At 42.6% G+C, this 21,922-nt stretch overlaps 1 protein-coding gene, 1 long non-coding RNA gene and 1 pseudogene across 4 annotated transcripts in view; 2 read left to right on the forward strand and 1 right to left on the reverse strand.

The window, feature by feature from the left end:
* LOC131688806 (muscle calcium channel subunit alpha-1) overlaps positions 1 to 21,922 on the reverse strand; it is a 1,302,489-nt gene that overhangs the window by 1,012,024 nt on the left and 268,543 nt on the right. The window lies entirely within an intron of this gene.
* On the forward strand, positions 8,207 to 9,700 carry LOC131688814 (uncharacterized). 2 transcript variants are annotated; one of them, XR_009305307.1, is made up of 4 exons: positions 8,207 to 8,293; positions 8,374 to 9,083; positions 9,223 to 9,330; positions 9,403 to 9,700. It is a non-coding gene; the product is annotated as an uncharacterized LOC131688814 (long non-coding RNA). The 2 variants fall into 2 exon arrangements; XR_009305308.1 differs by lacking the exon at positions 8,207 to 8,293 and having other exon boundaries at positions 8,300 to 9,083.
* LOC131687733 (DEAD-box helicase Dbp80-like) lies at positions 20,176 to 21,170 on the forward strand (annotated as a pseudogene).

Here is a 21,922-nt window from a genome sequence, read left to right on the forward strand (position 1 = left end):
GATGCATGCTGCTAGAATGCCTCTACAACAAGTTATAGCTGTTCAAAATTCTATAGATCGAATTAATTGCCAAAAATCATTTTTTTTCCAACACTGCGGCTGTATAAATATTTCATATAGCATACCAAAATAACATCATATACTTTAGATTTACCACATTATCATGGGCGTAGGTAGTTGAGCAATAGGGCGTAGTGAGGCGAGAGGAGGGGGAGACTTTTAAATATGGAAACTTGTAACTAACATAGTCGAAATAAAAATGGAAAAAAGAAAAAGGAACTGATGGGAATCCATCGGCAGCGGTGGGTAGCCGCTGTAGACACAGCCATTACCTTACACAATGTAGCAAACCCGCTACGACTGTAAGCACAGTGACAATAGTCTAATAAAAATCTATCCCGGCATTCGAAAGGCAAAAAGAGATGAACAGCAGCAATCATCATTAAGATTGATGCTAATCGTCGACAGGTTTTCAGTGGTGATCTTGCGTGGCTTATTTTTGTCGGTTGTCACGGTAAAGATAGACACGTCTACCTTTATCAGGACACATGCTAGTGAACTCGGGTGATTCGTAGTTATTCTGCCTAAGCTCGACCCTTATTAACAGAAGACAAAGATTAAGCCCGTATGATATTAAGCCTGTTCTAATGACCCTACCACTTCTAGTTTTCCGATCTGTTTACTTCATATCCTTGCTCTCGCTTGAGTACTATGGCTCTAAGTTTCATAACTTTCCCTACCCAGTAATCTCTAGCTAATTGAATGTCGCTAAAATGTAAAAAATTTCCACATGACTTTCGCATGAAAAACATGTAGTGCATTTCTACATGTAAAACAATTGATTTCAAGGGTTCTTCTGCCAATGAAATCTATAAGTAAAACAATGTAATTCACGTGATATTGGAAAATTTTAGTCAACGGTATTTCTTATGATATTGATGTGCTTTTCACACCATGTTCGCATGAATTTCATTCGAAAACCATATCTCCCACACTCGAATGAATATTCAAGTGCCAACGGTGTGTATTTAATGTATTTGTGGATTGAAATAATTCAATAGATTTCCACATGATGTTAACGTGTTAAGTTTTTTCAGTGGAGAAAACTTTTTTGGATTTATTATCTTTCCAGTAGGAGAAAGCTACATGATTTCGTTCTAATGATCATATTTTATAACCCACATGAGATAACGATCATTGCGTAGTCTGACCAGTTCATTAAGAGGCACAGTTTACAGAAAAAAGGAAACAGAAAAATATTTCGCTGGCGAAAATGCTGGACATCTCATTCTCTGCTTACACTGCCCATAAAAGCATAAGAGTCCCATATGGATTTTTGACGAAAATGAGTTATCTGTTGGATTGTATTCTGTATCACCACTAAATCACAATGAACAAATAAGATTACCAAGTTTGTTATGAAAATACCGAAAAAAATGCCAAAACATGATTGTCCCATCCATAAGGCTCAATGAGAATGTAAATCTTCAATAGTGTTTTTTCTCGGCTTGCTGTTTTTCAATATGGGACTCTTATGTTTTTATGGGCAGTACATGTAATTGGGATAATTTTTTCTAACGCAGCTGGAGAAGATTCTGGTAGTTTAAAGCAGCATCCCTAAAATGCAGCTGATGCAAAAGCAATTTACACCGATAAACTCACGAAATATTTCACACTGAGCTCCAACTTTTGATTCTTACGTTGCGCAGGCCTGGCAGCATACTCAAGGTTTCAGACACACAAATACCAACACGTTAGGAAATGAACAATTTGCCCACGGCTTACATAAACTAGGCTGGCTCGTTAAAGTGTAAACATTTGACGAGCGCGCGTCATATAGGATTTTCGATTGATTAACACCGATGTAGTGGAGAGCACTCAGATTCATTCGTTTACGAGCGGTCTATCGGGAAGCAAGTTTTTTTTCCAGTCCGTCATTGTTAGATAAAAAATCGTGCTAATCCCGTTCAATGTTATCACATTCTCTACCTCTCGAGGTTTTGAACTTTTTTCTTCTTTTGTGCGTGTGTTAACCGTTAGGCCGTCCTCAGCCTTTTGTTCGCGTAGTGACGATTGAACAATAGCCAGCTATATAAGCTGAACTGGTGCGTCGTGGGAAACAAATTTACAGATAAGTAAAATCTACCTCTTTTGACACATCATTCCCGTCTGCGCGGGTGCTAACCCCGTGCGTCGACGGTGTCGATGGCTCCCTCCCCGGACGGCCAAATGGAGGTCGAATCGACTCCCAAGGCTCTCCCCCGACCCAAACAATATCCAGAGCTCTCGACCGGTCCCTTTGTGGTCTTCTTTCGGCCCAAAACAAAATCGCTGAATCTATTACAGATTTCAAAAGACCTGACGGAACGGTTCTCGGCTGTGACCGAAATAAGAAAGGTCCGCTCATACAGGGTCAGGGTCGTGTTGGCTAATTCAAAGCAGGCAAACGATATTGCTTGCTGCGATCACTTTACGAAGGACTATTACGTGTATATTCCAGCTGTAAAAGTACAGTCTGAAGGCGTTGTCACCGATGAGAGTTTGACATGGGTAGGCCGTTTAGAGACCGCATACTTCAGCCAGTTTAGAGACCGCATACTTCAGCCAGTGAAAATACTTGAGTGCAAGCGTTTGCACTCAGTAGTAGTTGCGGGGGATGGTTCAAAAACGTTCCCCCAATCAAACTCTTATCGGGTGACCTTCGCTGGTACCACTATGCCAAATTACGTCATCTTGCACAAGGTTCGTCTGTCTGTGCGTCTGTTTGTGCCGCGGGTCATGAATTGCACAAAGTGTAAACACTTGGGTCACACAGCCACCCATTATAGCAATAAGGCCCGCTGTGGAAAATGTGGTGAGAATCATGTGGATGATTCGTGCAGTAAGAATGCTGAGAAGTGTCCTTACTGTGCAGAGATTCTGCATGATATCTCGGCATGTCCCGCGTACAAACTACGCGGGGATAAACAAAAACGTTCCTTTGCGGGACGATCCGAACGTTCTTTCGCAGAAATGCTAAAGAAAGCTACGCCACCAACCTCAACAAACATCTATGCTCACTTGTCTCCTAACGAGGGCGAAACTGATGACCCACAAGAGGGAACATCTACTAGGGTGCCTAGAAGTTATAGGAAGAGGAGGAACATTTCCTCTCCTAAAGTTCCTTGTAAAGGCCAGAAGGTGTCCTTAGACGGGGCTCCGAAAGTGACATCTCTTGGAAGTGTTGCAACCAAGCTGAAGCAAGTAGCTCCTGGTCTCGGAGGATTAAACACAGAGAATGAGTTCCCAGCACTTCCCGGAACATCAAAAATCCCAAGTGTTCCTCTGTTTTAGTTCTTGAATAATCGCGGCACTGGAATTATCAAACTCTCGGACATTGTGGACTGGATAATAAAAACTTTCAATATAACTGATCCTATTAAAAGTTTGTTGTTAGCTCTTCTACCTACAGTAAAAACATTTTTAAAGCAGTTGACTGCGAAATGGCCCCTACTTTCAGCGATTGTATCCTTCGATGGCAAGCTCATCGGACGAGGTCACGGATTTGATCACTGTTCTACAGTGGAATTGCAGAAGTATCATCCCAAAAATAGATTCTTTCAAATTTTTAATAAATAGCTTGAGATGCGATGCATTCGCTTTATGTGAAACTTGGTTAACTTCCGATATAAACCTTAACTTCCACGATTTTAATACTATTCGCTTGGATCGAGATACCCCTACGGAGGAGTACTTTTGGGGATCAAAAAGTGCTATTCCTTCTACAGAATTAACCTTCCCTCAATGCCAGGCATTGAAATTGTCGCTTGTCATGTAACAATAAAAGACAAAGATCTTTGCATAACTTCCATATATATTCCCCCCAACACCGCGATTGGGCACCGCCGGCTGTTTTAGGAGATTTTAACTCCCACGGTACGGAATGGGGTTGCCTTTATAATAATAACCGTTCTTCTTTAATTCACAATATTTGCGACAACTTCAATATGACAATTCTAAACACGGGTGAAATGACACGGATTCCTTCCCCACCAGCGCGCCCAAGTGCATTAGATTTATCCCTTTGCTCGACCTCGCTACAGTTAGATTGCGCGTGGAAGATAATCCCCACGGTAGCGACCATCTGCCGATCGTAGTCTCGATCACCAACAGCTCAAGACCATTGGAATCAATCAATATTTCGTATGACCTCACACGAAATATCGATTGGAAGAGCTATGCGGCCGCGATATCCGACAACATCGAATCTATCCAAGATAGTGCGAATCAAGCTCAGACTAAGCCAGTACCAGGCGCGAACATACAAAAACGTTCTCCCAATCTCTGGTGGGATAAAGAGTGCTCAGACGTGTACGCGGAGAAGGCCGCCGCGTTTAAAACCTTCCGGAATGACGGGTTACCCGCTAGTTTTCGACAGTACGCGACGTTAGACAAGCGAATGAAGAGTTTGATAGAAGCCAAGTAACGCGATTATTCGCGCCGGTTCGTCGACGGATTAACGAGGGAAACATCAATGAGCACTCTTTGGTAAACAGCCCGACGTATGCGAAACCGAAACAGTACTAAAGAGAGCGCAGAATATTCAAACAGTTGGATATTCGAATTCGCCAAGAAGGTTTGTCCGGATTCCGCCCCGGCACAGAAGATCAACCGCGCCGCGTCACCTCACGATAACGCGAACGAAACACCTTTTTCGATGGTGGAGTTCTCACTTGCTCTCTTGTCGTGTAACAATAAAGCTCCAGGGCCAGACAGAATCAAATACAACTTGTTGAAGAATCTACCAGACTCTGCCAAAAGACGCTTGTTGAACTAATTTAATAAGTTTCTTGAGACTAACATTGTCCCACACGATTGGAGGCAAGTGAAGGTCATCGCCATCCAAAAACCAGGAAAACTAGCCTCCTACCGCAATTCGTATCGACCGATCGCAATGCTATCCTGTATTCGGAAGTTGTTCGAGAAAATGATCCTATCCCGCCTCGACAATTGGGTCGAAGCAAATGGCTTACTGTCAGATACACAATTTGGCTTTCGCAAAGGCAAAGGGACGAACGATTGTCTTGCGTTGCTCTCAACCGAAATTCAAATGGCCTATGCTAGCAAAGAGCAGATGGCATCAGTGTTCCTAGATATTAAGGGGGCTTTTGATTCAGTTTCGATCAACATTCTTTCAGAGAAGCTGCACCAGCATGGTCTTTCAGTGACATTAAACAACTTTTTACTAAACTTGTTGTCGGAAAAGCACTTGCATTTTTCGCATGGTGACTTATCGACAACGATTTAGTTACATGGGCCTTTCCCAGCGCTCATGTCTAATCCCCCTGTTATACAATTTCTATGTCAACGACATTGAGGAATGTCTTTACATTTCGTGCATGTTAAGGAAACTTGCAGACGAAGGCGTGGTGTTTGTAACGGGACCCAAAGTTGTCGATCTACAAGGACCATTACAGAATACCTTGGACAGTTTGTCTGCTTGGCCCATTAAGCTGTGTATCGAATTCTCCACGGAGAAAACTGAGCTAGTTGTATTTTCTAGGAAGCGTGAACCAGCATAACTACAGCTTCTATTAATGGGTCAAACTATCGCTCAGGTCTTAACAGTAAAATATCTAGGGGTCTGGTTCGACTCGAAAGGTACTTGGGGATGCCATATTCGGTATCTTAAACAGAAATGCCAGCAAAGGATCAACTTTCTTCGTACAATAACTGGAACATGGTGGGGTGCCCACCCAGGAGACCTAATTAGGTTGTATCAAACAACGATACTGTCGGTAATGGAATATGGATGCTTCTGCTTTCGCTACGCCGCGAACATACATTTCATCAAACTCGAAAGAATTCAGTATCGTTGTTTGCGTATCACCTTAGGATGCATGCAGTCGACCCATACGATGAGTCTCGAAGTGCTGTCGGGCGTTCTCCCGTTGAAAAATCGATTTTGGGAACTCTCATATCGATTGCTCATTCGATGCGATATCTTGAACCCGTTGGTGATTGAAAATTTCAAAAGGCTTGTTGAGCTCAATTCTCAGACCCGTTTAATGTCCCTGTACTTTGACTACATGGCGCAGAATATTAACCCTTCTTCTTACAATCGCAACCGTGTGCATTTCATAAATACTTCTGAATCTACTGTTTTCTTCGACACATCCATGAAAGACGAGATTAGTGGAATTCCGGACCACATACGCCCACAAGTGGTTCCAAACATTTTTTATAATAAATTCCGAGAAGTCGACTGTTCTAAGATGTTTTATACTGACGGATCAAACCTCGAAGAGTCACTGGGTTCGGTATTTTCAATCAAAAGTTCACCGCCTCCTACAAACTCAGTGTTCCTGATTCAGTTTACGCCGCAGAACTAGCTCCTATTCAGTATACCCTTGGGGTCATTGACACACTACCCGCAGACCATTACTTCATCGTTTCGGATAGCCTCAGTTCCATTGACGCTATTCGCTCGATGAAACATGGAAAGCACTCCTCGTATTTTTTGGGGAAAATACGGGAGCTATTGAGTGCTTTATCTGACAAATCTTTCCAGATTACCTTGTTATGGGTCCCTTCTCATTGCTCCATTCCGGGCAATGAGACGGCGAACTCCTTAGCTAAGGCGGGTGCCCTAGAAGGTGACGTTTTTGAAAGACCAATTTGCTTCCACGAATTTTTCAGTATTACTCATCAGAGAACTCTCGAAAGTTGGCAAACCTCGTGAAGCAATGGGGAGCTTGGAAGGTGGCTACATTCGATAGTCCCTAAGGTATCGACGAAACCTTGGTTCAAGGGGATGGATGTGGGTCGTGACTTCATTCGTGTGATGTCCCGGCGCATGGCAAACCATTACACGCTGGATGCATATCTCCGGATCGTGGAGAGTGGTATCTGCGCTTCTGGCGACGGCTATCACGATATTGAGCACATTGTCTGGGCGTGCATCGAGTACAGTTCCGCCAGATCTCGGCTTATGGACACCCTCCGGACCCGAGGAAGACCACCCAACGTCCCGGTTCGAGATGTGCTGGCAAGTCGCGATGTCCTCTACATGTCCCTTATATACACCTTCATAAAAACCATCAAGTTAAAAATTTAACTGCCCCTTCTTATTTTCTATCATTCTCAGAAACGCTCTCTTCCACCTGTACCATACACCCACGAAGGATTGATGGGACTCCTAGGCGACACAAAAAATCTCTGTCGAATGAGCCAACAAACACGGGACCTACAGTACGAACATCACACGCGCAACTCGAACTCTTTCCGATCTGCATCTGAGACTTCTGGAGGAACCCCTTCCGACTCGAGGAAGAACACTCGGCCTCCCTGTACATAATTCTTCTTGATGAAGGCCATCCGAGTCTACATCCTATGCCGTTGATCTCCCGATGCCTGAAACTGAAAGTTAATAACTTTCTTCCCTACCATCTTTGTCCACCCTCCCTCTCCTTAGTATAATTTAAAAAAAAAATCAATATGTAATCCCCTAGTTTTAAGTAATTTGAAATGTACAACAAACCAAGATTGGCACCATTAAGCTAACGCAAACCTGCCTTATCAAATAAACAAATTAAATAAATAGTGGAGAGCACTAAAACTGCACCGTTTTTGCACTTTCTAGCAGAAGTGCAGAAAACTGGGTATGTTCCATTGACACTTCTGCTAGAAAGTGCAAAACCAGTGCACTCCACTACACCGGTGTCAATCAATCGAAAACCCCAATAGAAATCGTCGGCGAAAATAATTATATGAAATTCCTATATTGTTTGCTGCTAACGAATGATCGACACCTGATAAATCACAAGGAAGCTAAGCCGATGTCCAATACCTTTGCTGTGAACAGAAAATTATGTTTTCTATGGCATGCAGCTAAATTCCCGATTTAAGCTAAGTATGCACCTCTTGCGAAATGAAATTTCCTATGCGAAACCTATGCATAAAAAACGTCGCGAAATGTTCGCGAAAAAAAATTTCGTTTCCATTTCGTTAGCGGTACGCAGCTCTCGCGAAAACGATAACGAAAAATGAAGTTAGCTGAGACACGGTTCGACAAACGATAAGTTTCATAATAGTTCCGCGAGACAGCACTGCTTTCTATGCGCTGTCACCAAGGCAAACTTTTTCCTTGCGAAATAATGGTCATCGGTATTATTTCGCATGGAGGCTCGCGAAATTTTGACAGGTTGCAATGAAAAAATATAAGAAAACACAAGATTGGTAATTTTTTGTATTTTTTTCATCGCAACCTGTCAAAATTTCGTAGTTTAGAAATTCAATATTTCGAATTTGAATGGTAAGTTTAAAAATATTACTGGAAGTGTGATTGTTTCTAGTTTTAAACAATTAAATTTAAATAATTAATATTATTTGCAGCACACCCGAACAAAGCAAATCAGCTCAACTAATCTTGTCTCAACATCCTGGATCTGGCAATCAGCCAACCAACATTAAATCGATACAACCGCAGCAGTACCAACTGTACTCTAAATCCAGCAACAGCCCACAACTCCTCAAAAAGGACCACATAGCAATTACTGCTCAAACGAACAACAGGAGTTTACGAATGATGGACACATCGGAAAACATTTCATCGGCACATTCTGCCTTAAAACTTGTCTGCCACTATTTTTACCAGCGGTTGCCTTCCTGATTTAGAGAAATCGGATTCAAGCACAAACGTCATATTCCAGCCTTGGTTCCTACCAGTTCCTTGCATGAAAATATCACTGCCTCCACAGTGCTCGTGATTCCATTCCAGCAGCAGTAAGCAATCAATATTCGAGTGCTTATCGCCAACATTTCACAGCAAGCTCAGCAGCAGAACCACCTTCAACCACATCAGAAAATTAAGATTTCTTCCAGACCACGACCATCATCCTAAAGGTCGGTAGCAATAACGTTCAACCGCCGGTACAACCTGGTCAGCAACCGCAATTAGTACAATAGATCCAAGCCAAATGTAGAAGACCATTGACTAACTGCAAAAAAGATAGCAACAGCATATTCAAACACAGTAGCAGCAGCATACTATACCGTACCATGCGGTGTGCAGGAGGACTTTTTTATTCAGTTGGTGCGGCAAGGTGAGACATTTTTATTACCTTTTTTATTTCGAAAGGATCAGTACCGTGTTTAGTACATTGTAATGTAATACCCTATTCTTCTTTAAAAAGCTCGAGTTCACTCATTTACGGATATTTTTTTTATTATGATTTTTTTCAGATCGAACACCAACAACATAATATGGTAATCACCCAGCAAGAGAACGCAGTGATAATGGGCCAACAGAAAACACAACATCAAGATGCTTGGAAAGGACTTTCTCTTTCGGTATGTATTTACCAGTAGCATCCCTCCTCCAAACATTCCTTTGCATATCTAGATGTCCTTATCAATTCACAGAACAAACATAATGGCACGTCATGTTCGATCGGCTAACCGTTTGGAATAAGCGCTCATCATCGGTTTCATGGCAGGGAAGTGAGCAGGCAAAAGAAGGCATCGTTTTTTTCCGCAAGGTCGCTCTGGTCAAAATTTCAGCGAATTGCAAGGAATAAACAACCCGAGGGACAGTACCCGTGCTGATTCAGTACGATTTCTCATACTTTGTACCTTGCTATTGAATTTTAATACCCGATCGAAACGATGGCAAGCGCTGCCGTTAACTGGGTCAAAAAGACGACGGATCAAGAAATTTCTGCACTCGGTAAGTGTTTTTTTGTTATAACCTATTTTTGAAGCGATCATTGGAATGGGATTTGAATTTTTCTTTACAGTAGAAATACGCTAACGAACTGAGTACATATCACCAAGGATAAGGATTCAGAGCCGGTGGCTGGCAGTCCAAAGAAAGAGAATGCGGAAAAACCTACTCCACCGGCAGTAGAACCAAAGCTGCACCTGATGTTTGGAGTTCGGTAGCTACGGAAATTCTGACTCTAGCAGCTCCTGAAGAAAAACAAGCTGCAAGAGAAAATGGAGAAACAGCTTCCTCCTCGAAAGATGCAGAGGCATTCAAGTAAGTCGAAATCTGCAGAAAATTTTGATTAGGACATAAGGAACATTGACAGCCTCTCTTTGTTTACTTTCTCTTTCGATTATGACGTCACTATAACACTTTTTCCAGTACATACACTAATTTTCCAGTACATAGCCGATGGTTTTTACTAAAATATTAGGCAAAGAGTTGAGTACTAAATATTGAAACGATCGAGTAACAAACAGAAGAGAAAGACCCCAAAGAGAATCTCATTGTTGCTTACGTCTGTTACAATTCACTTTTTACTACACGAGGTGGCCGTACCACCTTAGTCCCCGGCTAGGGTCATTTTCTTATTGTCTCCAGAGGAAATTTAAACGTGGGAGAACTTTCAACCCTTCAAATACCAAAGGTCACTGAGCGGAAGTCGAACTGAGCGGAAACAAGCAAATGGACTCACTTAACAAAAAATAGACGACACAGCTAAATTACACTTAAAGACCAGACATTTTTATTTAATTTTAATTTAGTTTCACTTTTTGTTGGGGTAGGGAATAATTTTAAAACAAAAAGGGATAATTTTACTTGCGCATTTTATTTTGCTGACATCTTCCTTGTTGGGCACCGCGTGGTGCTTCGTTGCGGCCGTGTAACTCGTTGGTCGACATGCAGCAATCCAGGGGAGGTGCGGGGCGATCAACGGCGGGCCTGCCGGAGAGGGTGCAGTCAGTGCCTGGCGATGACGATGATGATGAGGGGTCTTCGTTAGCAGCAATTCGGCCGTTTTTTTATACGAAGGCCGGCTTTACACAAAGCGACCCGGGGAGTGACACTACGCGCACTGTTTGTATAGGAGTTCAACAAAGTCGAGCGAGTTGTTTCTTCACAACGGTTAACTACCAAACCCTTTAGGTACTAGGGTTGTAATGGCGTACACAATAGCGTATAACTTGCCCGCTTAGGTCTTTTCTTCACGGACCGGTCTTCCACACAATACTGGCTACCGAACGAAACTCGCGGGCACGTTTGACGTGTGACCGCTTGTGCTGGTACTTACTCCACCGGGTTCAATTAACTATAAGAGACCGGATCTTGCTATTCTGGACCCTTTTATCCTCTCCTTGTCCGGTTTCCAAACAGTTTCCCTCCGGGCCCTGCCTCCGATCACCCGCATCAAACCGCCCCGCATTCGATGACGATGACATTATCATGATGACAGTATGATGATGACGGCAGACGTTATGATGATGACAACAGACGTTTACATTTATCGTTTAGGGTTGGCGTCGTAATATAATTTTTTTGAATTCAAATTTTTATAGCGAATGACAAATATTTTAATACATGTAACTTGTTTCCCAGTTTTACATAATATTTTAATAGAATAACAAGAGATAGTATGATATAATAATTAAGTATAATATAAATTGAGATTGTATATACAAAATGAGTAATTCAATAAATATAATAAATAGTAATGAACGAATAAATAACAAATAGATAAATAAATAAATAAATAAATAAAATCTAACTTTGACACCAACCAGGACTACTAAGCAAAACTTAAACGAAACTCAAACATGAAAACATGGAGTGATAACCGACGTGACGTTTATGTTTTACTTAGACATTTACTAACAATATTTTTACCGGTGTACACAAAGAACAGGCCTCGTCAAACACGTAACGGGGACCGTGCGCTGTTATTTATGTACACGCAAAACAAAAAATGACAATAAATATGGTAATGTAATTTTAGCTGACTCAGTGACCAAGGGTAGTATTGTGACCGTCCTAGTAAAAGGTCACAATTTTCCCGGAGCCGGGTGAAAAAAAAACAAAGTGTTTTTTTTCGCGTTGATCTGTGGTTATCACGTGCAATGTAGCTCTCTGCCTGTCCTCGTTCAGTACTATTATAGTGCAATGATTTGTCCATAGGCCAGAGGAGCTCTTTTCCACTATAATACGTGAATTCGTACAGGTGAGATTGGCCACCGTAATAAGTTCATGTGTATGTCAAAATCAGGTACGACGTTGTCCATCCACCAGCCTTCCAAGTTGACAACGAGAGTTTTGCTGTCGAGATTGCTTATTGTGCGTCAGAATAAGAATCGCCATATTGCTAATGTTGAGCAGAAATACTGACCGGAACCAATACAGTCAAACCACTTTGTTTGACACCAAAACACTGTAGCTAATAGAAACAGATTTAACTATCTTTCTCCACTCATTTCTGTCTCAAGTTTGCTTTAGCTTGGACCAAAACGTATGTTTTCAATATATCATTCATTACATTCATCCTAATTTCTCATTCATGCACCCTCGACACATACAAAATCATTCACTCTCTCAATCACTCCTGAATTTACTATTCTAAATGGATTATGCTAGGGGCCCCTAATACTAAATTGTATTCTTTGCAACTCTCATCAAGAGTCAAAGATACTTTTATGAAATGTGAATGGTCAACTCATGGCAAATTTCTAAAACTCTCTCGATTGATGAGAGAAAACATGAAATTGCACAGAATTAACTCATTCACCCTAGAAGTGTACATCGACAACATAAAACTGGCTGCGTACGCTCCTTCGATTCGGTTGCTTTAGTCGATGAATTGCAACCCTGATACATTCTGACTCTTCCGATCTGTCAAAATTTCTCAACATATACAATGATGGCTAAACTGTGCTGGTGCTGATTAAAACCGGTGACAGAAAAACTGTTTTTGTAAGGATTTTCAGGTAAGTATACTGTATGTATTAATTTGTTTTCTCTTTTGTAGAGTGTAATTAAATTAACGACTACAATTATGGCGAGCGGAAGGACGAATTGTAAATATATAAACGACGAAATTAGCGGATTATCCACTGCCGAAAATAAGTTTTGTTACCAGACGAAAATAAATAAGACAGACGGCTTGTTTAATGTATAATTCACCGTCCCGTACGAGCAGAAATGTTTAACCAGGCTTTAAATGAGTGGCCGGCCAAATGCCGAGACTTTTTCCACTGAAATCTTGCAGCTCGTAGGAGAATGACCCGAGTTTTGCTTTTACGCGGCAGGGAAGGAATTGCCGGCCGTACTTGGAATTATAATGTTCCGCGGCACTGGACAGTTTCATATTCCGGCGATACACTAATTGTCCCTCCACAAATGATTTGGAAAACCGGTGATGACGAAGATTGTACCGGTGTTGGGACGATTTATGCGCTTTTTCCAAATTTGTGGTAACTATTTCGTAGATACGGGAAAACATACGTTTACGACGCTCGTTAAGCAGATCTGTGGTAAGCTTCTCATTGTTTCGTGCTAACTTGTGATCGCTTCCAGCTTCCGAAAACTCATGACCATGAGTTATAAAAAACGGCGTGAAACCAGTCGAAGTGTGAACACTGGTGTTCAACACCATTTCGATTTCATGAACTCGTGTGTCCCACAAACGTTGGTCCTCCTTGACATACGTCCGGATAGCAGCGTTGATAGTGCGGTTTACTCTCTCAACTGGATTTGCTTGTGAGTGGTATCGCGAGTTCAACCAATGTGCAATTCCGAACCGCTCTAAAAGTTCTTTGAAATCTTTAGAGACAAAGCTGCTACCATTGTCGGTTATTATGACCTCTGGAACCGAATTTCGCAGAAACCATTGGTCTCTCAGAATATTGCACATTGGTGAACTAGCGACACTTTTCACCGGTTGGAGCATCACCCACTTGGAGAAGTACTCGCAAACTACCAACAGGTGCTGACTACCACGACGACTGCGGGGGAGGGGGCCAATGAAATCGGCTGAGATTATTTGCCACGGGCGTGTGGCTATTCTCATTTTTCCCATTTCAGGGGCCATCGGTGCAGACGTAGCCTTTACTTCTTTGCACGTTGTGCATTTTTGTATATAGTGACGAACTTCTGCTGCCATTTTGGGCCAGTAGAACCGTTGTCGAACTCGTGCGAGTGTTTTATCGTACCCGGGGTGAAAACAAGCATCGTGACAGTGTTCGAGTATCTTGTTATACTCCGCTGGCTGAGGAACTAGCTTCCACTCAAACCGAGCATCACAAGGATTGTTGTGGGAAGTGACGAATTTGTGAAGTTGGCCATCTTCCACTTTAAAGTCCACGAAGTCATCGGGGCGGTCGGTTACCTTGCTTAACATTGAAGAATACCAAGTGGAATCGACAACTGTCGCGATGCTTCGAGATAAGGCATCCGGCACAATATTTTCCTTTCCCTTACGATGCCGGACGGTCATGTCAAACTGTTGAAGGTTCAACGCCCATCTGCTGCATCTAGATCCGACTTTCCACTTGGTACTCAGGATGTGTGTAAGGGCGGACGAATCGGTAATGAGGGTGAAATGGTACCCCTCAATGTACCCGCGGAAAGCATCGATGGATAAGATTGCCGCCAAAGCCTCCTTTTCAGCAGCGTGGTAGTTTTTTTGAGGTGTGGTTAATTTGTGCGAGAAGTAAGAAATCACGTGTTCTGTTCCATCTTGCTCTTGTATTAACACTCCTGCCACTGCCACGTCGCTTGCATCCGTTTGTATGGTAAATTGGCGACTGAAATCTGGGCTTTTCAAGACGGGGGAAGAGATCAGACGCTCTTTAATCTGGCAGAATGCTTTTTCAGCCGCTTCACTCCAACGAATGGTTTTGGATTTTGACTGCAAGAGATCCGATAAGGCAGCAGTGACCCCGCTAAAATCCGGAATGAAGCGCCGGTAATAATTCGCCATTCCTAGAAATCTTCTAAGCTTGGTTATGGTATTAGGCCTTTCATATTCGACAATAGGGCGAATTTTGTCTGGATTGGCTCTAAGACCATCGGTGCGTAGAAGATAACCGAGGAAGGGAATTTCGGTCACTCCAAACTTCGATTTTTCGAGGTTAATGCTCAGATTGGCGTCTTTCAAGCGACGAGCAATCTCAGTTAAGAGCTGTTGGTGATGCGCAAACGTTTCCGTTACCACGACGATATCGTCGAGGTAAACGAAAACGTACGGTTCCAGTATACCGTGACCTAGAACCTTGTCCATCAGCCGGGCCAATGTGGCCGGACTGTTAACCAAACCGAAAGGCATACGGGTATACTGGAACAGCCCTTTGCCCTGTACACTAAATGCCGTGTACTTTCGCGATTCCTTATCCAAAGGTACTTGGAGGAATGCTTCCGACAAGTCTATTGTAGACAAATATCTTGCATTCGGTAGTTGACCCAAAATACGGCCAGGGTGGGGCAAAGGGTACGCATCACGAACTGTTCTCTCGTTAATTTTTCGAGCATCCAAACACAATCTCACTTTATTTGGCTTTATAACTGGCACGCAATTGAGCGACCAATCCGAACTACTTCGTTCTATAATTCCCAGATCCAAGAGTCTCTGAAGCTCAACGGCAACCAGATCTTGCGTCTTAGGGGACATTACGTAAGGGAACTGGCGAACGGGGGGTTTGGTTTCCCATTCTTTCGCCAGCACAATACGATGTTGGGCACAGCTAGTCATAGTCAATTCACCCTCCCGCGCGGGAACGAATTGTCTCTTGACCTTTTCAATCTCTTCCTTTTCTTTGGAAGTTAAAAATGTCTCGGGAGTGGGTTGATTGATTTCCGCGACGGTAGCTTGGCGCTCGCTGTTTATGGTATCATGCATTGTGGGTTGAATCAGGAATTTCTCCCAAAAATCCATACCACAGATGCAATTGATGGAAAGGTTGGCCACAACCAGTGTCGGAATTATTCTAACACAACTTTCGAGTGTAAATGGCAGTTGAACCTGCCCAAGAATTTGGAGTTCATCTCCGCTAGCCGAGCGAAGGACAACATTTTTGGAGGGACGATGCAGCTTTTTATATTTGAACTGCTTGAAAATTTTTTCACTGATTAGCGTGTGATTACTACCGCTATCAAGAAGGGCACGAATCGAAAGGCCGTACACTTTTACTGAAACATACGGTCGGTTGTCGTTTGGAAATGGGTAAATTATTTGAAACGTTTCTGAAGATTTGGGGTACAGATTCTCTGTTGCATTTTCCCAGAAGGGCGGGGGAACCCTTGGGAGACTAGAGATTTGGTTTACGCGTCTGGGCACTGCGAACGGCGAATTTGGCTCGCGTGCGGGCCGTTTTTTTGACAATAGGGACAATAATTTGTCGGGAACCCTCGAAGACCACAAGTGCTGCAGAAAAGTGTACGTGGTAATCTGCACATAGCTACATGGTGTCCAATTCTTCCACAGTTGTAGCAAGTATTGGGTGGTGGGGGCGAGTGCGCGGTAATTAAATCTTCCAAAGTAATTTGGGGGCGAGACTGACATGCAGATGACATCGCAGTCTGTTCCCGGGCGGTGGGATTACGCGACGAGCCTTGATTCGTCGACACATTGTGAGAGAGCTCATTACTTTTTGGGGGAGGTTGGTTTGCCCGCGACTGATTGTTTTGAGGATTGGTGGATGTGTTAGAAACATTCCTATTCGGTTGCGAAACCGTAGCGATTGGCTCACTGTGCTGAGATTGTGGTTGCTTGTTTGCCTTCTTTTTGGGATTGGACTCTGTCCCTTGGACGGCCTGAATAGTCTTCTCGGTACCAAAGACCTTGTTGTACGCCGAGAAATTCAGCGCGTCCAGTTTCTGACCGGCGGCGACCAGTGTTTCCAAATCTATAATGGGGATGAATGTCATTTGCCGTTTATAATCAACCCGCATATTTTGCTGAAGTATTTGAACTTTCTCGTGTTCGGGAATTTGCACACTCATCGTGCGAAAAAGTTTCTCTAGCTCAAAGTAGTATTCATGGAAGGATTCGTGTTTTTGTTGCCTCCGCTGATAAATTTTCATTTTTATCAGGGCGTCAAGATCAGGGTGCATATAGGTTCGTTTCAACTCGAAGACAAGATGCTGCCAATTCAGCAATCTGCCTGTGGTTCGCTGAGTCATATACCACTTAAGGGCTGATCCCGCAAACAAATGTACTGCCGACTCAAACAGTTCCACATCTGACACGTGCTCAGCTTGGGATAAAACCTGAATCAGTTCCAAAAACTCATTCAGCTTCAAACCTTGGTCATCACCGCTATATTTTGTGATGTTCCATTTAGATACTGGCAAACAGTGGCGGTTCTGAATAGGGATAGAATATGCATTTGCGGACGTACGGTTCGGTATAGGAAGTGGGTTATTGCCAGGGAGGGAATGAACGGAGTATGTGGCATTTTGAATCGGAATTGTTGGACGAATTTCTGAAGGAATCTGGTTAATATTTTGAAATCTAGGGTAATTTGAAGAGGAAATAAAAGGATTCTGGCGGATTAGGGATGTAAAACTAGCAGGAGAGGAATCAGGAAAATTAGGATTGCGGTACGATTGGCTATTTGACGGCATGGCAAAGTCAAAAAAGGTTTGCGTCCCGGCATCTTTTACTTCCCTGCGTCGTGCTAACTCGTGTTCCAAATCTACTATTCTTGCCTGCAATGAGTGGATCCATTCAAGGTCAGCCTGCGATAAAACTGACTGCCTAGGGTTGTTAATTATTTCCTGATCTTCGTTTTCTGCTTCCTGATTTATTTCATCTTCGTCTGGCGTATGTTCCTCCGAATCATCGTTATCCTGATTATTCTGATTGGGAATTGTTAAATTACCGAAAATTGGGTCAATGGTTTCCACTAATTCAACCAGTGTATTTTGTAAAAAACTATGCAAATTGGGCGAGCCACGTGCGTTAGACAAAACGGTCACTATGCGCACGCCCACATGCAACATCCTCGCATAATACGCCATCTTTGCGTCGTCATTCTCTTCTTGCCCCAAAGCCTTTTTCAAGTCCGAATATTTTTGAGTACATACAGTAATCTCTTTGCCTGAATCGATTGACACGTGGAGCGAACGTTTTTCAGTCGAATTCTCCCTCTCAGCTTTTAGCTGATCCCTTAACCATCTCCGTTTGCGTGTTCGATCAAAACTTTCCCCTATGATGACAGACCGAACTATCAGTTCATGGTCAAGCTCATCATCCGAAAGAAATTCAACTTTCAAATCAGAATACCACTTTACTAACAACTCACTGGCTTGATCAAATGTAAAGCGTGAAGCAGCCATTTTTAATTAAACTATAAGTTAACGACCAAACACTTAAATATACTCCTCGAAATGATAATTTAAATAAACTTAGTAACAACACAAAAAAGTAGAAAAATACAATTAAATCCAATTTAATTCAATCATTTTAGAACCACCCTATTTTTAATGAAGGAAATCAATCAGTATTTCTGCTCTACATCTGCAATGTACGGCGTATGATTTGCAGGTTTTTTCATCACTCGCAAGAATCCGCATTAAAACGGTTCGAAGTTTTACTCTCGGACTGCTTTTTGGACAACACATCGACCTAATGACCAAACGTTAATGAAAATTACGCGAGTAATTGAATTTCCCCGGGAGACACAACGAAAAAGGGGTTTGCTTCTGGTCTTGGAAGCAAAGCACTTTTTCTTAATATTTTTTTGCGTTGGGCGCCAATTGTTACATAGCGGTTTCGTAACGTTCTTTTGTGGTGGTGGGGCCACACTGTACTCACCAGCTATTAGGGTCGTTTCACGGTTGTCTCCTGGAGAAATTCACACTGAGCGGACTTTTCTTCCCACACTATGGTCACTGAGCGAATCGTAATATCAAGCGGAAACAAGTACCAAAAAGGACTACACTATAAACAAAATGGACGACACAGCTTGAATATTCAGACCATACACTTTTTATTTATTAACACTATTTTTTTTATATCGGAGCCAGAAGGGCTATTGAAAACAGTCAAATTAGTTTTACTTGCGCTTTTATTTGATGAAATTCTCTTCTTGGTACAACGTTGCGGCCGTGATGACGTTGGTCGACTTGCTGCTGGCTGGATGCGGGGCGGGCTTCGATGTTGATGCAGGAACTGACGGACGATGGCGACGGGGGACTCCAGACGAAGCAGCAACTCGGCCTATTTGTAGCGGAGGCCTGCGTTTCACTTTTGGGCCCGGAGAGTGGTACAATGCGCACTTTATCTTCTACACGAGTGTCTAACACTAAGTCGAGTGGGATTTACAGCGTTTTCGGTCTAGTAGAGCCTACCCTCCGGTACTTGGGTACTGGCCTCTACAATGGCGTAAAAATCTTGCCAATCACTGACCGTTCTTGCACTCGCGTCGTACTAGTACACTACACAGAAACCGGTAACCACACTTATCCCACTCGACTGGCCGGACAAAACCTTAACGTTCGTGTGGTGGTTCTGAACGGCGAAAACAAGATCCTACGGATCAGCTTATATCACAAGACTTTTCTTACGATGGAAACGCGTGGTCAAGTATCTAGTGACTCGCTGCTGCTAGTCTTCACTCCTCCGGGCCGATTAACTATTAGAGACCGCATTCCTTTTTCGCGGTAGATTTTATCCTTGCCCTTGTCCGGTTTCCAAACAGTTTCCCTCCGGGCCCTGCCTCCGATCACCCGCATCAAACCGCCCCGCATTCGATGACGATGACATTATCATGATGACAGTATGATGATGACGGCAGACGTTATGATGATGACAACAGACGTTTACATTTATCGTTTAGGGTTGGCGTCGTAATATAATTTTTTTGAATTCAAATTTTTATAGCGAATGACAAATATTTTAATACATGTAACTTGTTTCCCAGTTTTACATAATATTTTAATAGAATAACAAGAGATAGTATGATATAATAATTAAGTATAATATAAATTGAGATTGTATATACAAAATGAGTAATTCAATAAATATAATAAATAGTAATGAACGAATAAATAACAAATAGATAAATAAATAAATAAATAAATAAAATCTAACTTTGACACCAACCAGGACTACTAAGCAAAACTTAAACGAAACTCAAACATGAAAACATGGAGTGATAACCGACGTGACGTTTATGTTTTACTTAGACATTTACTAACAATATTTTTACCGGTGTACACAAAGAACAGGCCTCGTCAAACACGTAACGGGGACCGTGCGCTGTTATTTATGTACACGCAAAACAAAAAATGACAATAAATATGGTAATGTAATTTTAGCTGACTCAGTGACCAAGGGTAGTATTGTGACCGTCCTAGTAAAAGGTCACACGTCCTATTCTAAATTTTCTCCCGAAATATTTAGTATCAGTTTTAAAATTATCCGTGACTAATCTTTTAGCCCGGCGGATGCAAGTTTGCTAATGAAAGATGTTCGCTAAGGTCTAGTAGAATCAAAGCTGGATCTGAAGGTGCAGCGGAAGGATTCTTCTTCGCCGGTTGGTTGGTTAAAACTTTCGAAGCTTTGCACCTGAAGCCGGAATTACTTCAGGGAGTCTATGCGATGGGTTTCAACGCCCCTTCCAAGATTCAGGAGATGGCTCTACCTACTCTGTTGGCCGGTCCGCCACGGAATATAATCGCCCAGAGTCAGTCGGGAACAGGAAAAACCGCTGCCTTCGTGCTGGCAGTGCTCAGTTGAGTCCATCAGTTAAAAAACTATCTGCAGGTGATTTGCCATTCCCCCACGTATGAGCTGGCAATTCAGAAGGGGGAAGTAGCTGCCTAAATGGCAAAGTTTTGTCCGGAAATCAAACTTCCTTACGCCGTTCGCGGTGAGGAGACCGTCAAAGGGCGAAGCTGACTAATCATATCATCATCGGAACACCCGGCAAGCTAATTGACTGGGGTATAAAGTTCAGGACGTACGACCTAGTTTTTCCTTTTTGTACTGGTCGGTGTTCTTCTTGGCCACGTACGAGCGCGAGGTGATGGAGTTTGCCGAGTACATCGTACCCAATCCGATCGTCATTCGGCAGGCGCGGCAGCAAGAATCACTCGATAACATCAAGCAGTACTACGTCAAGTTCCGCAACCAGGACGAGAAATTGTGTGATTACCGTCGGATAAGCGATCATTTTCTGTCATATGATGTATAGGACAGTTGTAAACTCCAAGTAAACTTATTTTCAGAACTGTTAATCGATCGAAACAGGTACGCAAAACGGCCGGTTGGTTGACCGGCAGGATGTCCCAGGATGGTCACTGGGTAGCGGTCTAACGGTTGAGCAACGGTTGGAACGAACGTTTTGTCCAGGGGTAAGTTCCACCACTTGATTCTGGTTACAGCACCAGATTACGGAGAGATTCTTTCGTCTTAGGTATCGACGTCGAACAGGTGACCATTGTCGTCAACTTCGACCTACCGATGGATTAGCAGGGACGAGCCGATTGCGAAACGTATCTACATCGAATTAGACGCACCAGTAGATTCGGTAAGTGTGACTCATTCTTGTGATCCTATAGATTGTATTTCTTCCCACTTCTTTAACAGAACGGAATCACCATCAACCTAGTGGGCAGTGATCGAAGCATGATGATGTGCAGATCAATCGAAAAACACTTCCGGAAAAAGATTCAGTTGCTAGACGCGGAGAACTCGGACGAAAGTGAAAAGATCGCACCGTAAAGTGTTTTCGACCAGCTACTGGTGAAAGGCGTAGGAGCTTTTTTGGGTCATACTTGTTTTAATTCTGAATTTATAATTTTATTATATGTTTTTAATTTTTTTTTTCTTCCTTGACCTGACATAAGGTATACAAATGTAACCAACAGGGTATCGTAAGCTAATAAATTCACAATTACGATTTATCTCTACCCAGTTCTATCCAAACATTTGAAAAGGGTCTAACTGCAAAATGTAACAAATTGAAATTTCATGTTTTCCATTAACAAATATCTACCCGAGCACGTATATAACGCAACATTTGATTATGCAGAATTTTGATAGCGATTTTACAACAATTTATAAAAGGGCCTAATTGATTTTTATAACCGAACTGATTATGAAAGGACCTAACTGATTGAAAAGTGCCTAACTAGCAATACACTCGTTTTAAATGGATTATAACGTATTATTGTATTATGACT

The sequence above is a fragment of the Topomyia yanbarensis genome, chromosome 3 (genome assembly GCF_030247195.1).
Source record: "Topomyia yanbarensis strain Yona2022 chromosome 3, ASM3024719v1, whole genome shotgun sequence".
Classification (NCBI taxonomy): Eukaryota; Metazoa; Arthropoda; class Insecta; order Diptera; family Culicidae; genus Topomyia; species Topomyia yanbarensis.